Source organism: Miniopterus natalensis, chromosome 1 (assembly GCF_054644295.1).
Source record: "Miniopterus natalensis isolate mMinNat1 chromosome 1, mMinNat1.hap1, whole genome shotgun sequence".
NCBI lineage: Eukaryota > Metazoa > Chordata > Mammalia > Chiroptera > Miniopteridae > Miniopterus > Miniopterus natalensis.
The window spans coordinates 108295462-108307638 of NC_142081.1; the positions used below are offsets into that span (position 1 = coordinate 108295462).

A 12177-nucleotide genomic window follows, 5' to 3' on the forward strand; every position below is an offset into this window, starting at 1 on the left:
AGGGAGTCTAAGGCAAAACTACCACTTACTAAGCCTATGCCTAGTCCCAGATTGAAAGTTCTTGGTTTATGTATGCCCTTATCAACTTGTAAATCTCTGAGAATGGGGACATAAAAGAGGCAGAAGTGCGGTATCTGTATATTTAAAGCAGTGTCCCCCAGGTTTAAGACATTTGTGTATAAAAGTCTCAGATGAGATCAAGTGCATTCCCAGTGGTAGGTTGATAAAAAAGATGAAATACTGCCATTTGAGACAATATAGATTGATCTTTAGAATATCATGCTAAGTGTAATAAGTCAAACAGAAAAAGTCAAGAAGCATATGATTTCACTCCTATGTGGGATATAAAACTGAAAGAAACAAATGCACAAACCATACCAAACAAACTCATAGACACAGACAACACTATGGTGATTACCAGAGGGAAAGGGAGGTGGAGGGAGGTGGAAAAGGGTAAAGGGGATCAAATATGTGGTAACAAAATAAAATTTGACTTTGGGTGATGAACACACAGTGCAATATTCAGATGATGTATTATTGAATTATGTGCTTGAAACCTATATAATTTTTTATGATTTTTTAAACTTTTATTTTTGGAAGTACTACAGATGTCACTCCAATAAATTTAATATATATTTTTTTTAAAGAAAAGAGTTTCTGCCCTGTCCAGCATGGCTTAGTTGTTGAGCACCGTCTTATGCACCAAAACGTCCCTCATTTGATTCCCGCTCAGACACATGCCCAGGTTGCTGACTCCATCCCTAGTAGAAGTCATGCAGGAGGCAGCGGATCAATGTTTCTCTCTTGCTTGAATGTTTCTCTTTCTCTTTCTCTCTCCCTCTCCCTTTCTCTCTCTCTCTCTCTAAAATCAATAAAAATATATTTAATAAATATACAAAAAATAAATAAAAATAAAAGTTTCAAAAATGAGGCAAGAGATGACTTGAAGTAACAAATTTAAAGAAGCTTCTCTACCTCCAAAATAATTAAGACTAGTGAAAATAGTGATTTTTTTGTCATTTCACCTTCTGTTAATAACAATTATCTACATAAAGATCTTATTTTTGGAAGTTAAATCTGGGTTACAATCCTATAAATTATTTTCTAACATACAACTTTTCTTTGTAGCATAAAATTGAAACTATCCAGAAACATCTTTTCAATTATTTTTAGCAATGGTTTTACTATAAAGTAGGAACATATACTTTTATAAAATGTATAAAATAAAAAAGGATGAAATGATATAAAATTATTTGGTAATAGGTGAAAGACTATAAATCATTAATAACTATTAAAGAAATTTAGAGATACATTAATATTGAACTAAGAACTCAGGATAAAATTTTAGAGTAATTTCTACAAGTCCTGAGAAAACGAAATTTATTTAATTTTGTATATAAGTAATCATGAATATTCCCAAAATGATAGAATGTGTAAATTTTAAAAATTATGTGTAAACTACCAATGGGAATTAAATTTGAATTATGACCAAAATCAGAAATTGCTAATCTATTTTACTCTGTGAAATATCTTTTCATTAATTTTTCTAAACCTATTGTGCTATTGATAACAATTATGTTAATAAAAATACTATCCAGGATAGAATTATCCAGCTAGGAATATTCAGTTATATAGAATTTACCCAGAATCTCATACCAAGTTGATGAATGAGTATCTTCTTAATTGTTGGTAAATAAAATAAATGTATGGAATAATATCCAATTTTTCCAAATATTCATTTATTTGAGTACTTAAAAGTCAATTGGCTTGTGTGCTAAGAATTACCAGGACATTCTGAGAAGCAAACTGAGGTAGGATTAAAAAGGAGAATAAAAGCAAAAAGAATTACTGACATGAATCAAAATTATGGGCAGAGGATATTTTTCCTGTCTATAACCTCAGAAAGCTTCAGTCATGTTTCTCAAATTTACACAAATTGGGACTTAGATAAGAATAGACTTTATTCAAATGCACTTAAATTATTTAGGTTTAATCTTAAACCAAGAAGATATTTAGATCTTTCAAGTGGCTGCTTTGTTTGTGATAGGATCCTCTCCATTTCAAGTCAGCTCAAGCATTTCACGACTGAACTCTCTGCAGTAGCAAATGCACTCTTTCAACCAGCTTTCGCTATCCACTGGTTTCTGCTTTATAAAAAAGGGTTTAAGTCTGAAATAAAACATACAATTAGAAGTTCGTATACACAGTATTGTAAGAGAGGAGAGTATTGTATTAGGGAGGGGGGCTATTTCAGTGAGAATGTTCTGACCATAAAAATTAGGCAGAAAGGGGCTTTTCACTTTAAAATATTCTTTTTATTAAATTTTGGAAATAAAACTATGACATAATTTCTCAGTGGGATCAACTTGGTATAAGATAGATATAAATGAAAATTACTGACCTACACTATTAAGTGGCACTGAGAAGATAATACAGGAAATTTTCAGAAGTCATGGATGGGACTATAGGATTTCCAGGGTCTATATAATTAGTGTGAATCCCATTAAAACTAATCTCTGTCTCCCACCAATACCCATTGCTTGTTACTGTTTTACAAAATTCTCTTTAGTCAGCATTCTGAGATCTAATTTGCCATGTCTTTATTTTACCTAGAATTAATAATAAACTTGAGATCTGAGCTATATTGGTTTGATAGAGAGACATTTACTTCAGCAGCATAATATAAAATAGCTAGTTTAATCTTCCATTAGAGATAAATCCATAAATAGACATCTAAAATTTAAAAATAAATACAAAACAACATGGTTTGTTATTAAAAAATATGAAATTCAACAAAAACAAAACAAAAGAAAACAAAAAGCTGATAAGATTTAAAATGGGTTGAGGCCCGGCCTGGCGTGGCTCAGCAGTTGAGCCTTGACCTAGGATTCGGACGATCGGGGTTGGTTTCCCGGTCAGGGCACGTGCCCGGGTTGTGGGCTCGATCAATGGCTCTCTCATCATTGATGTTTCTATCTCTCTCCCTCTCCTTTCCTCTCTCTGAAATCAATAAAGATATATTTTAAATAAATAAATAAATAAATAAATAAATAAATAAATAAATAAATAAATAAATAAATAAAATGGGTTGATTTGGAAAAACAACGGCTATAATATGAGGGAATGGTATGACAATGGCTGCCATTTTAGGATTTTATTTTGTTTTTTAAAACATATGAACATATATTACCTAAAAATATATAGATTAAATGAATTTAAGAGCAACTCAATTCTCTAAAACTTTTCCCCTAGAAGTTCTTAAGAATCAATTGATTTTTCTCTTGCTGCCATTTTAACCATATTTCTCAAGTGGTCCTTTGATGAGTAATGGATGGGGAGTGTGAGGAATGAGAGCACGGAAAAATGTCTTGTTAAATCTCAAATGACATTCTTATGGGGCCTTAATTTGGTCGAGATATTCCTTGCTTAGATGTTTAAAAAGCCAATATGTTTATAGAACTTTTTTAACTTTCAAAATGGAAATAAGAGTGGAAGTGTACTTTGCAAGGGTGTTAAAAGAATAAATTATTAGTGATAAACTTGACACTCGATATTTTTACACATTTGTACTTCCCTTGATACTCTCCAGACTTCGATTCTTGACTTTAAGAGCTTCAAATTTCACAGAAATGACATCCGAGAGAAAGGAGTAAAAAAGAGGTGAGATGTTTATGTCAAAAATCAGTCTAATCTTAAACTAAGAGCATATTTAGGTTTTCACATTGGCTTTTTTGCTTGTGTTAGGATCCTTTCCATTTCAAGTCAGCTCAAGCATTTCATGAACAAACTCTCTGCAGTAGCAAATGCTTTCCCTTTTTACAAGCTGTGGCTACCCACTGGCTTTTGCTTTATAAAAATGGTGTAAATACCAAATAAAAGATACAATTAGAAGTTCGTATACACATAGTATTTTTATTCACTGCATTGACTTTCCACAAAATTACACACTAAATGACATACTTTCTAGTTTGAAGAAAATATAAACATATGGGGATTGGTTAATTACTAACAGTGGTAGTGAATTAGCTGCGTATACTGCTTTCTTTGCATATTTTCATATAACTCAAAACTGACAATTCAAACCTGAAAACCCATTAAACTTAACAAAAGTGTAAATACTGATTTTTCCCCTTACAGTTTCTTTTTGCAAGAAATAGGCAAAACACAAAATGAGCATAAATCCAATTTATTTTTATCAGAGCCTTGACTTTTAGAGTTGTTTTAGTTAACTTATGTCAGGATTTCCATTATAGAATCCTCTCAAAGGGTTTTGCTATTTGGTCATAGCATTCATTGGGAGAAAAATGAATTTAAATTAAGTGTGCTCCATAATACAGATAAATTTCAGTGATTCTACTGTTATTCACACTGAATATTTCCATGAACATACTCAGAGAATTTATAAGCTGCCAAAAGAGGAAAAATTATTGCATTTAACAGTTATCCCTTTTTTGGCCCTGACTGTTCTGAAAGAAAATAAAACAAAAATAGCCTAAATACTCAGTAAAATAAAATCACAATAGAATAGATATGCTGTTAACTCTTTCAAATGACTATAAAACCAAAATTATAAATAGATTAAAATAAATTTTAAAATATGCTTAGAGCCCTGGCTGGGTAGCTCAGTTGGTTAGAGCAACATCTCCATATGCCAAGGTTTTGGGTTCAACCCTCTATCAAGAAACATAAAAGAAGCAACTAATGAATGCATAAATAAATGGAATAACAAAAATTGATCTCTCTCTCTCTCACTCAATAAATTTAATTTTTAAAAAATGCTTAGACTGAAGGCAGCATTGAATTTTGGAAACTCAAATGCCTATGTTTTGGTGACTCTATTAAGGCTAGTATTACTTTTTCCAAATCCCAAATACCCTCGCCTCCTCTGGTAAGAGAGAATTTGCAGGGAAAGAGAACATTCTGATTATCTTTGCCATGAAAGAACTTATGCCAGCTTGTGTTCATGGCCTAGAGGACACTGCCCAGAGTCAGGCCTATGTTCCTGAAAAGCCTGGCAAGCAGTAAGCTTATTCTTTATGTCTATCTGTGTGAAAATGATCAATACCCACCCCCAAAACAGACCAAAATACTACTAGACTCTCATTGTCTACTTCAACATGGTTGGCCATGATAACACTAATGTTTGTTAAACCTCATTGATAGGGTCATTTCATCAAAATTAACAGCTGGTTTGAACAGCTTGATCCATATCTGTCATGAAGCCAAGTAAAATGGAAACATTTATGTTTGTCGCTCATGCACATGAAACATTAAACTAAAAGCTCTTTAAGGAAATTGTGATTTTTAATGACTCTTAATTATTTGAGTAAATTAATTCTTGACTGTAACATTCCAATAGCTGAATCACTACATATTCAGATATTTTTCTTTGCCAAGCTTCAGTTTATTCTCTTCTCCACCACTACTCAACAGAATGAACTCCAACCCTCCATCTGAACATTTCCCATATCCTATCTTACAGAGGTTTGAGATGCCAACAAACACCATAACGAGGGACACTGTTAGCCATATTTTGGACTCAAAGGATGAAAAGCATCAGCATCTGGATTAAAGAAAATTAGAACCAGCCATGATCTTAGATTTAATTTTGTTTAATTTCAAATCTACTCACATGATTTAATTCTATGGATACATTTGGAACTATAAGCATTGTCAAGGTAGTCATGGTTAGCCAGGATGACACTAATATATATGATAGCATATGCTTGCTAATAATTTGGAGAACTTTTAGTACTATAATAATATCTTATCAACAAAAATCCTAGAAAGTAAATAATTTTGAAAAATTTTATAGTGTTAAGCATATCTTAGAAAAATTAAATTGTTGATCTTTATTCATAATAGCTCAATAAAAAAAATATATATATATATATTTTAAATATATCTTTATTGATTTCAGAGAGAGAAAGGGAGAGGGAGAGAGAGAGTTGAAACATCAATGATGAGAGAGTTGGCATTGATCGGCTGCCTCCTGCATGCCCCGGACTGGGGATGGAGCCCTCAACCCAGGCACGTGCCCTGACCGGGAATTGAACTACAGTCTACTGGATTTTAGATCGGTGTTCAACCGCTGAACCACACCCAAGCAGGTTCAATAAAAATATTTTTATCATCTCTCACAAGAATGTATTATTTTGAGAGTTATAACACATAGGCAATAAAGTGTTCCTATATATCTACATTGACCATTTTTATTCATATGTTGGTTCATTAAACTTTTGATTACCATTAGATATTTTGGGTTATTTTATGCAAACACACATTTTTTTACAGAGGGAAATTCTTTATTAATATGACTTAAGAAAAGCAATTTTCAAACAATTATATTACAATGATCTTAGTTAATTCACAGCATAACTTGTTAAAGTCAAAATACATTGTTAATTAAATCACCATATTTCTGAATATAGTAATAAAATGAGAATTATGCCCATTCATTAAACAAAATTATCTGATTTGAAGAATAGGGAGGTTAGAGTAGTGATCAAAGACCCATAAATATACCACCCAAAAGTAACTTTCCCTTTAAGTTATAAGCCTCTTTTTCTTGCTTATAGTTCAAAACCTGTATTCTGTTTATTTTGAAAAACTTGGTGAGCAGCTCATAAGTCCTTGTCCCAAGAGTGATTAACCAATCAGGCTCAATATCCTTATCCCTTCACTTCTATTCTATCCAAGCTGAAAAGCCACACAAAAATCCCAGGAGGGCAGCCCCAGTAATGAAAGCTGAGAGGAATCCCATAAGATCTTGTGCAAAATATTTCATACAATAATATGTTTTCACCATCCACAGATAACTTATTTTTATTATGCCATTTTTGTGCCCTTTTTTCTTGTTGCTCTAAACATCATTAGAATGAGTTGAGTCACTGACACTGCTTTAGAAAAAGCTGCACACTGTGGGAATTGAAGCCCTGAATGTTTTATTTTTCTAATATATTTGGTTATTGTTTTTTAATTCCTAAGTTTTGGGTTTAATGATTCATTGTCAATGCAATTTTTCAATTTTCCAAAAATAATCACTTATTACTCCATGTTTGGAAGATAGAAATTCCCCAATATTCACATATTTAAATGATAATGAACTATCACACCTAGAAGCATTTGCCATATAACACCATAAATGTATTCTTCAAACAGAAAGGCCGTTATCTTTTGCCCTTTTAGGATAAACTTATGACTATAATGACAGGGCATTTTAGTGAGATTTAGGTTTAGGTTCCTCCTCTACAAAATTGTTAAACAATTTTGGAAAAATAAGTTCAGCTGTCTGTGCTTCAGTTTCCCTATTCCTTATGCTATGAGCTATTACCATTTGTACTTTCTTTGACTGTTATATGAGTTCAATTACTCCAGAAACTTAAAATTTGCTCTAATAAGGCATTATCTGACTCATTTTCCAAGTCATCATGTCTTCTACCAATAGATTCCTCCACAAACAGCACAAAAAAATATTATTGTTCACTTGACAAATACTGAATTTTGCATCCATTTTTGCTTCTTATTCAACAAAGTGAATAAAATAAAGCTATTTTTTAAATCTTGAAAAAATGCCATTGATTTGAAAAAAAGCTGAAAAACTAAGATAGATAATATGTGACACAGAGAAATTAATATTCTAGGCCACTTTTTCAAATGAAAATTCCACCAAAATTTTATATCATTAAAAAGAGATTTAACAAATCCATGATCTTTAGTATTGCTCTCTTCCCAAGAAGAGTAACTAATACATTGGGATGCAAAAAGTGGTTATTGCTTTTTGAATGCTAGCAAGTGTTTTGATTTTGTTTTGAGAGTGTGTGTGTCTTCTTTAGTTTTTACATTTGCTTCCTTCTGTGCTTGATAAGGAACCAAGACTGCTGCAAGTAATTTTCAAGTTTCTATTAAAGTATGCATCTGTTATGTGGATTTTTAGTGTTAAATGTGAAGGGTCTGAGATTTCACCCTATTCTCAAATTAGCAAGTTAGCATGCCACTATTTCATGGATGCTGGCAGAAGCCATAAGGATCCTGAGGAAATAAGGACAAATTATTGCTCATAGCTATAAGAGTAGTTAACATATGAGCCTTTTCAATGTTTCTTGGGCTTTAGTTCCCACAGGGTCATCTATCAAAGGCCCCACACACGTACACATGCAGTGGGTTGTGTCAGAATAGAGGAACTCTAAATTTAGAGAAAGCCAATCTTTTAAGGGCTGCAAACAAACGTACTCAATCATTAGCCTAGAAAGAAGCATTATCTTTACTATACTACTCAGGAAGTAAATCTACTCTCCTTCCTGAAGGGAGCTATTTCTCCATTCTCCAAGGCCATTTCTCTATTAATATCTCTGAAAATATAGTCTGGAACAAAAAGCAGCCAATGCCACTACTCAGACAAGATATATATATGCAAGGCACCCATATAGAATTGTCTCATGACAATAACTTATAGTTTAATGATTTTTTTCATACTAAACACACCTATATAACTGACAGTCAGGTCCAGGAAAAAACAACATTATTAGCTCCCCTGAAACCCTTCTCATTTCCTATTCCATCTACTCCAAGTATAACCACTATCTTGAAATTTAACAGCATAAATTAATTTGCCTTTTTTAAAAAAATCAACTAAATGAAAAAATATACATAATGTGTACTCTTTTGTGTCTGACTTTATTCATTCAAATTATACTCAGCAGATTTATTCATACTGCTGTGTGTAAAGATTTTGATTTTCAATGATGTATAAATTTTATTGACTATAACTCCTTTAACTTTCAATATGTATTTGTAGTTTCTAATTTTGGCTATTATGAACATGCAAGTAGTTTTGCAACATTTAGCAGTCTTTTGCCTGTTGAGTGTTCATTTTCTTGTCAATAAATAGTAAAATAATATTTCTGGTTGCAAGTAAGAAAAAAACATACAGGAACACTGGCTTTACTTTCAAGAACAAACAACATGTTATGTAAAATTATCTTCATTTTTCAAGGTTAGCAGATCTTGGGGTCCAAATGATTATTTTGGCATATAGTTAAGAGATGCTAACAAATCTGTCCTCACACATTCATATTGTAGGATGATACTTGTTTTCTCTTAAAGCAAACATATAAGACTGTTAGGAAATGGAATGCTCTCTGCCTACTCTGCGTGATAAGACAATGTGACTGCCCAGGCGGGTGTGGTTTGGTGGTTGAGCGTTGGCCAAAGATCCAGGAACCCACAGTTGGATTCTGGGTGAAGGCAGCCAATCAGTGATGACTCTCTCATCACTGGGCTTTCTATCTTTCTCTCTTCCTCTCCCTTCCTCTCTGAAATCAATAAAGATATATTAAAAAAAAAAGACAATATGACTCAAATTTCTACTGCAATACTATGTAAATAATGCTCATACTGCACCTTAAAAAAGAATACATGATGGCAATAGATGCTTATTGATATTAATTTTTAAATTCTTAGATTTAAATTTCAAGAACAGAATCAAATCCCTCATGAGAACGTCATGGTTTATACCTCAGAAACTGTGATATGTTTTAAATGTGCAGTTTCCAGGATTGATTAAAATGCCTTTTGTAAAACCCTGATGTTCTAAAGTTTGTTTGTTTGGTTTTGTGACAGAGCAAAGCATAGCTTATATAGTAAAACATAAGATGGGGAAAGCCCTATCAAAGATCCTATAAATTGGAAAACAGGGATTGGCTTATATTATGCTTTATTCAGTCACTATTCTTTGTTTTAAATCTTGCATCCATTTTAGACACAAGAATATTAAGTTAAGAAAAAAATGGTTCAGATGCTTTTCTTTCAAAATATCTGATGTGGTTATTTAAGAGAAACTTCATTTAACAGTAAGAGTGATTAGCTTCAACGTTACCTTAAATTTCCAAAGTGCTTTAGCTTGTAAGATATGCCAGGCCTTGTTGATAGGTCCTCTGCGTGAGTACTAATTAATGCATGTCTTTTTGCATTTACAAGTGTTGGCTGTTCTTAGAGTTTTTGTTGTCATGTCCCATGTACCAACAGTGGGGAACTCTCTTCTTCTAGCCACCTTGCACTTTTTGTTGACCTGACCTATTGTGTTTATACTAATCTCTATATACTCTCTTTTTCCTGGCCTACATTTAGATCAATTTAAACTACAATCTTCTCCATACCATTAAGTATGTTACTTTGACAGCATTGTTTCTAACTTTTCTATTGTGTTTTTACCAATGTCAGAATACATGCTAGTATCTCCCCTCCCATCATTTCACACCAGATGACAGCTGGTGGTTGATCCCACAGAGGGTACCCTGATTCGTTCAGGGCAGGATATGCTCTGAGTGGAAAAAAAGCAGAAACACACAACAATGAACAAAAATACAGTCTCCTACTCTTTCTTGCATCCAGTATTTTCCATGCTACTCAGTCCTGGGCATGAAAGGTTGAGAGAAGTTACAGGGGACAGTGAGGATCAGCTTTGTACTCCTCAAACTCTGCCCCTTTGCTGTTTCCTACCACGCTTGCCTTTTATGCCCTTCTGGAATCCCGACACTGCTTGGGCAGTAGGAGCCCCCTTGTAACAATGAGGGTCACAACAACCAGCTGAACAAAGGCCCAGAAGCTTCGGCCTGCAGGAGCACATAGAGTCAGCTGTGCCACTCCTATGGGCTTACTTTTGAGGATTTTTATGTGAGAAAAAGAACCTTGTGCAGGTTTAAGCCATCGTTTTTTTTTGGTTTGGTTTATTTAACTTTTCTGCTTCAAAATAACTAGAGTTTCATAGGCAGTTGCAGTAATAGTACAGAGAGTTCTTGTGGACCTTTGCCCCAGAGCTTCCCCCAGTGGTTATGTCTTACAGAGCTATAGTAAGATGTCAAAACCAGGAGTTCGGCATTTGTACATCTAAAGGTCTTACTCAGATTTTGCCAGTGTTACATGCACACATGTGTGTGTTTGTGTGTGTGTAGAGGTTTATGCCATTTTATGACATGTAGACTTGTGCAACTGCCACCAAAATCAGGACACACAGCTGTTCATTACTATTAGAATTCCTTTCAAAGCCATGTTTTAAGGATGCTTGAAATCCCTGATGCATCTAATATGTGGTTAAAGTTAAATTCTCTATTGGATTTGCCACTGATGATATTCTTTAATTGTTGGTTTAAGAGTTTTCTGTGACCCTGAAAGGTGTTGCTCAGTGGTTGTGTCAACCCATGAACCAAGAGGTCACTGGTTCAATTTCCAGTCAGGGCACATGCCCTGGGTGTGAGCTGGGACCCCAACTGGGGGCATACAAGAAGCAGCTGGTCGATGTTATTCATCAATGTTTCTCTCTCTATCCCTCTCCTTTCCTCTCTCTCTAAAATCAACAAAAAATATTTATAAAAAGGAATTTTATGTGAGTGCATTAGATCAATCTATGTGGAAACTTGAAAAACACTTGTGGTAACTAATTTTTGACTTCTGGAAATCTCAGTTACTCAGAGTTGTGCCCCAGTCTCACATTTGAATAAATTTTGCAGGTCAGATTATTAAGTATGTACAGGTTTAGAAATTGTATATGGACCCACAGACCCTTATCTGCAATTCTAGAATCCAGAAGTCTTTGAAAGTATAATTTTGGTAATTTGCTTTACAGAAATGTAAGACCAGAACCACATTCATTCTGGAAGAAAAGCTGACTTGACTTTTGTTCAAAGGAAGTATTTCTCAGGAGAACTCAATGAGAGGAAAAATAAGAAAACCATAAAACATATCTGCAATTTTCTCATGTTGAATATAAATCCACAAATTAAACAAAAATAATTATCTTAATATTATAATATTTGTAAAAATATAAGCTCATGCACTTATAAGAAAAGGTTTAATGTTGTATGAAAAGAGAGGTTAGCACTTCCCTTGACAAAGATGGAAGAGATTCTTGACCCTAACAACACACATATAGTTAAGGCATTTCTACCTAATTATCGTGTTTAAGAAAAAAACATTTAAAAAGTATGAGGACAGTCTGAGGGAGCTTTGGGACAGCAGGAAGCAAAACAATATTTGCAATATAAGGATGCCAGAGGAGGAGAAAAGAGAGCAAGAGATAGAGAACTTGATGGAGGAAATAATGACAGAAAACTTCTCTACGCTGAAGAGGGAGAAAGCCACACAAGTTCGGGAAGCACAGAGGGTTCCAACAATAAGGAA

The 12177-nt window shown here is 33.6% G+C and overlaps 1 pseudogene; it reads left to right on the forward strand.

The window, feature by feature from the left end:
- Window positions 1-11851: 11851 nt before the first annotated feature.
- LOC148094296 (U6atac minor spliceosomal RNA) lies at window positions 11852-11960 on the forward strand (annotated as a pseudogene).
- Window positions 11961-12177: the final 217 nt, after the last annotated feature.